The sequence below is a fragment of the Silene latifolia genome, chromosome 11 (genome assembly GCF_048544455.1).
Source record: "Silene latifolia isolate original U9 population chromosome 11, ASM4854445v1, whole genome shotgun sequence".
NCBI lineage: Eukaryota > Viridiplantae > Streptophyta > Magnoliopsida > Caryophyllales > Caryophyllaceae > Silene > Silene latifolia.
Genome location: NC_133536.1, coordinates 175,643,407 through 175,648,884, shown reverse-complemented (window position 1 = coordinate 175,648,884; position 5,478 = coordinate 175,643,407). Strand labels below are relative to the sequence as shown.

The window sequence follows — 5,478 nt, the reverse complement described above, 5'->3', positions numbered from 1 at the left end:
GAGAAACCAATTTGGGGGAGCTGCAAATGAAGATGCAGCTAAGCATATGGAGACATTCATTGACTACTGTTGCTCCATACCCCCACCAGCAGGTCTGACTCCGGATCAGGTAAAGGAGACAATGTTCTTATTTTCGCTCCGTGATGCTGCTAGGGAGTGGTACCGAGATCTAGATCGAGCTGCTAATGGGATTACTGATTGGAATTATTTGGCCTTAGCATTTTATAAGAAATACTTTTCTGCATCGAAGACCAATGCGATTAGAGCTCAGATCACGAGCTTTAAACAGGATCCTGATGAAGATTTTCATGAGGCATGGGTCCGTTTCAAGAGACTGGTGCGAACTATTCCGCACCATGGGTTTGAGAAGTGGTTTCTGTGCAACCAATTCTACAATGGTCTTTATGATGATCAGAGAGCTATCCTAGATGCTGCAGCTAATGGAAGATTTCAAGAAAATAGCGGTGAGACAAAGGGGTGGAAAATCATCGATGACATAGCCATCCATAAAGCTGAGCATGGGAATTCTAGAGGAAATCAGAGGAGGTCAGCTGAATCACCTGCTGTAGCTGCAATAGAGGCCCTTACTGCGAGATTCGACAAGATAGACTTTGATACGTGCATTTTATATAGTCTTTTTAGTCTATTCTTGCACGCATCTTTATGCTATTTTAGTAGTTATTTGCTACGAATATGCCCCGAATTGCATACTTTGGAAGTTCTTGTATTAATTGCAGGAATGAACCAGAAAGTAGTGAAATCAAGCCTTTTACCGTCCATTTAGCATGCATTTGGAGGAAGAGTGAATTTGGAGCGGGAATGTAGCTATTTTGAGATGCGCAAAGAAGAAAGATAGCTAGGCGAGCAAAGGAAGAACTTCAAATTGCTAGTGCCTAATTTGGAGAGCCATATCTCGAGTTCTACGACAGATATTCAGGTTATTCCAATTGGAGATGAAATATTATCCTCTTAGCTTTCCAACGCCACCAGAATCGCTCTGTTTGGCCAAGTAACGAAGAAATGGCAGCCGTTTGAAGTTCAGTGCGCGAAGCAGGAATTACGCGCTGAGAAGTGCTCGATCGAGAACTATTTCTATTCGATCGAGAGCCCATTTGCTCGATCGAGAGCCACTTCTTCTCGATCGAGTGGTTTGAGGATGAATAAGTACTCGATCGACTATTTTTCCTTTCGATCGACCAGTTCCTTTTATGCCTTTGCTCGATCGAGTGATTTAGTTACTCGATCGAGTGGATTTTGCTGACGGGCTGGGCTTTTTAGTTAATTTCCGTCAATTAGGTTTAGCTAATCCTATTTTCTTATAAATAGGAAGTCAGTATGTCATTGTAAACGCTCTCACACACTTTATTTCGTTCCTTTTCTCTCTGGTTCGGCTATTGCTACTGTTACTCTTGTTCTTCCATTTCCGGATTATTTATTTCAGTAATCCTTTCTTCCCTTTTCTCTCTTTAATTTAATTTAATGTTTATTATTTGTTCTTTCTTTATTTCTTGTTCTCCCTTAATTATGTCTAGGTAATTCCCCGTAGTATGTTAGGATTAGGGAAGCCGTGGTAGCAATGTTTTAACTGACTTATATAGATTAGTCTTGCGATAGGAATTGTATTAGGCAATTTAATTGTTATCCGGTCGAATGAATGCATGCAGGAGACCATAAATTTAGTTAACCCCGACCTAGATCGAAAGATTGGAAGGGAAGGCTTGCTTAATTACAATAGGGTATTGCGGTGAGGGCGAAAGTTAAGTCGTTTTACGCTCTAGGGCGGTTTAAGGACCGAAAGGTGACGACCATAGCTCTTCTTATCAATAGTCTAATCGCCTTAGTATTCATGATAGTATAAGATCTGATAGCTGCCACGGTGGACCGACTCCTAGCATACTTCCTTTCTCTTATTTTTAACTCTCTTATTCATTTCCCTTGCTTTAATCTCTAGTTTAGTTAACACAATCAATTCAACCCCCATTGTGACATCAGACGGATAGAATAGACAAATAGATAGTACACCGCCTCCCTGTGGAGATCGACCCTACTTGCTGCTAGCTTCTGTTAGTTGTATTTAGGTATTTTATTTTTGGTACGAAACGACAGTATCAAATTTTGGCGCCGTTGCCGGGGAGGCAATCTATTTATTTATTTGTTTCATTTTATCTGTTTTTAGCCTCAGGGGATTTTTCCCTTGAGGCCGTTTTAATCTTTTGTTTAGTGCTGTTTTGATAGGCCTTACAGGTACTACCTAGACAGTTCTAGGTGAAAGACCATCAAAGGGAAGGCTTGAGTACCTTTGACCCATCACCGATGTCCCATTATATGGAACAAATGTACCGGTGATCACACGGGAGATGTGGTTTCATTGAGCACAATACACTGTAGTTGTGCCATCACATCCACCCTATCAATGGCCGCCGCAACAAGATCCTCCTGATATACAAGAAGAAGAGATTGCGGAGCTGAAATCCTTGATGGAAACACTTGCATTCCAAGCACAAGAATATGTCTCGCGAGTTGATAAGCTCGAGTCTGTAGTTGCTCAGTTAGCAGCTGAGATAGGGATCGAAGAAATCGCGGAGCTGACATGTTTAATGGGGACGCTTGTATCCCAAATGCAAGAGAGTGATAGATATATGGACGCTCGAATCCCTGAGCTGGAGTCACGCATCGCTCGCCTAACGGTGAGATGCAAGAAGAAGAGGTATACCTTCGAGAGCGGTTTTTCCCTTGAGGAAACCGCGTTGCCCAATGCTGAGGACGACTTCTATGACTCCGACGACGAGTTTCTATCACATTTCACTACCCCACACGAGGATTTCAGCGCTGTACAGGAGGAATCACTCGATCGAGTGACTAATATCGGTCGATCGAGTGATTTTCCAGGAGAAAGTGCTCGATCGAGTGAACATTCTACTCGATCGAGTGGAAATCAGGAGGAAACTGCTCGATCGAATGAAGATTCTACTCGATCGAGTAGTTTGGCCATTGGGAGCTTTGGTTCGTCATTTTGGTTTGATTTTGATGACGATTTCGATGACGATAATGGATACGATGAATCTTCCCTATTCAAGGCCGAGTTGGATGCACTTGAGGCTGCGATTCACGGGACGAATTCCACTAAGGAGGGTGTCAAAGAGGCAGCTGAGTCGGTAATTGCTCCTAGCACGGAAGAGGTAATATCTTCCTTTGTCGATGATTCCGTCATTGAGAGTGACCGACCCGAGGTAGTAAACGATAGTTTATTTATTGTTTGTTTTAATAGTAAATTGCCTCAGTTGACTTTTGCTGCGCATCCCAATGCTTTACCCCTTCCCAATAGGTCGTATATTTTGACGATTTTTCACCGTCCTTATCATTATAAAATTGTTAATCTGAATTGGAGCCCTATATTATCGTCAATTGCTCCGCCGCTCCTTTATTTTGTGGATAAATTTAGGAGCTCACATAGGAAATTTGTACGGCTTAAAAAGTTAAACATTTTTATTTCCTACTTCTCTGTTCCACTTTGGTGCTACTTACTCTTTTGTGTAGCACATGCGCAGCTTTTTGACAGGTTGCTGCGCGCTTTGAGCTGTTTTGATTGTGATTAGTTTGAAAGGAGCTTGAAAAAAAGAAGGTCGAGCTGGGACCTGACTGAAGCTAGCGCTAACCGGGAGGCAACCCGGCAATTTTATTCTGCATTTTATTTCATTTAAGTTGTAATAAATGGTTTTATACCATAGACTATCTCAGTATGCTTGTTTTTGTCAGTTGCGGGCCGTTTTTCATTGCATTATGCAGGAATACGCTGCGGATCACTCGATCGAGTACTTTTTGTATTCGATCGAGCACTTGTGATGCCAAATCCTCTCGATCGAGCAAATATCTACTCGATCGAGTACCTGCAAGATTAAAGAACCACTCGATCGACCACTATTCCAGTCGATCGAGCAGTTTTTGCATGCCCATTCACTCGTTTGACTTGGATTAGCTTACTGAGACGGTTTTCCGGACCTTTAGCAACCTCCCATTTCATGGTCGGTTTGGGGAGGTCCCTTATCTGCGCTATCTTGTGAGTTTTTCCGCTTTTACTCTCTTTCTCCTTCAGTTTGCATTTCCTTTCCATGTTTTGGTACAATGGGGGCATTGTACAGTTTGGTTTGGGGAGGTTATGCATCCATATCTGTGTCTGCATATTGTCTTTATTGCATTTCTGTTGTCACGTTTAATTTTCGTTTGCATTGTTGTTTATTCTTATTAAAATTTAAAATTCCATAAAAATTGTTCAAAATTTAAAAAATTTCACGTTTATTTTAGCATGTAGGTTGAGTCGGAACGGTAGATTTCCATGATGATAATGCACTATAACTTGTCAATTTACTTGAGCCTTGCACTTCTGTTGATAGTTTTTAGCTTTGTCATACGCATAATCTGCGAACTTCTGTTAAAATATAAGCTGACTGTTTAGACTTGACCTATAAATTGGCAAACTACTTAAAAATTCTGAGATCTAGAGCCCATAACTGGTGACTTTCATGACCAGTTCATTAGGAATTTTGAGTAGTACTCCTTGCATAGCATGTTCGTCTCTTTTGCACATTTATGACATTCAATTTCTCGTCAAAATGCACATATTCGGGTTCGTGGTTGGTGTCACGTGCAGGGAGGACCTTGCAAATTTCCCTTTCCTTATATTTTTCACCCATTTAGCTCCACATTAGCCAAATTTGCCTTTTGACCCATTAGCTACATCCCAAACTAAGCCTGCCTAGTCAAGTTAGTTAGTATGTTCTTTTGTGGTATGAGTTTTCGTCTGCAGTTTGGCCGTATCTCTTTTGTATGGAGTTGTTGGAAAATAAAGGAAGGAGGAAAGAAAAAAAAAAGTATTGCAAAAAGAAAGAAAAAAGAATTGACAAGAAATTGAAAAAGAAATAAAAAAGAAAAACGTGAAGAATAAAAAGAAAAAAAAAATCAAAAAAATCAAAAAATCACGTATACAGGAAGAAATCAGAGGAGGAAAAGTTTGGAAATTTTTGAGCTGGTTTGATTTTTGAGTCCGTCTGTGCCGATTTCTAAATTCAGACGGTCTCACTCCTCCGTTTTATTCATATCATTTTGAGGAGATTGTGTACTGGGTAGTGAGTTTTGTGCCAAAGAAGGGCACTTGTGTTATTTTTCAGTCAGTTGAGATTGGGACGGTCTTATATGGTCCTGTTAAGAACTAGCTTGACGCTTTTACCTCCACATTTCCATAACATGTTTTGCCCTTTCTCACCCGAACCTCACTATTCCCAAATTTTTTGTAAGCCCTCGGCTGTGACGGACATTATTGGTTGGAGTATGTGCATTAGTACTTGAATTGTCTTTCATTTTTGTTGCATGCATGCTATGTAGGTCGCAGTTAGGTGAGTGACTGTCCTTTCTTCTCTCTTTTACATTTAAATATTCACCCTTGGCTTCATGAGAGAAGAGTGACCACGAGAGAGTCCGATT

At 40.9% G+C, this 5,478-nt stretch overlaps 1 non-coding gene across 1 annotated transcript; it reads right to left on the bottom strand.

Moving 5' to 3' along the window:
* Positions 1-256: 256 nt before the first annotated feature.
* On the bottom strand, positions 257-363 carry LOC141616067 (small nucleolar RNA R71). The gene has a single exon (XR_012530443.1). It is a non-coding gene; the product is annotated as a small nucleolar RNA R71 (small nucleolar RNA).
* Positions 364-5,478: the final 5,115 nt, after the last annotated feature.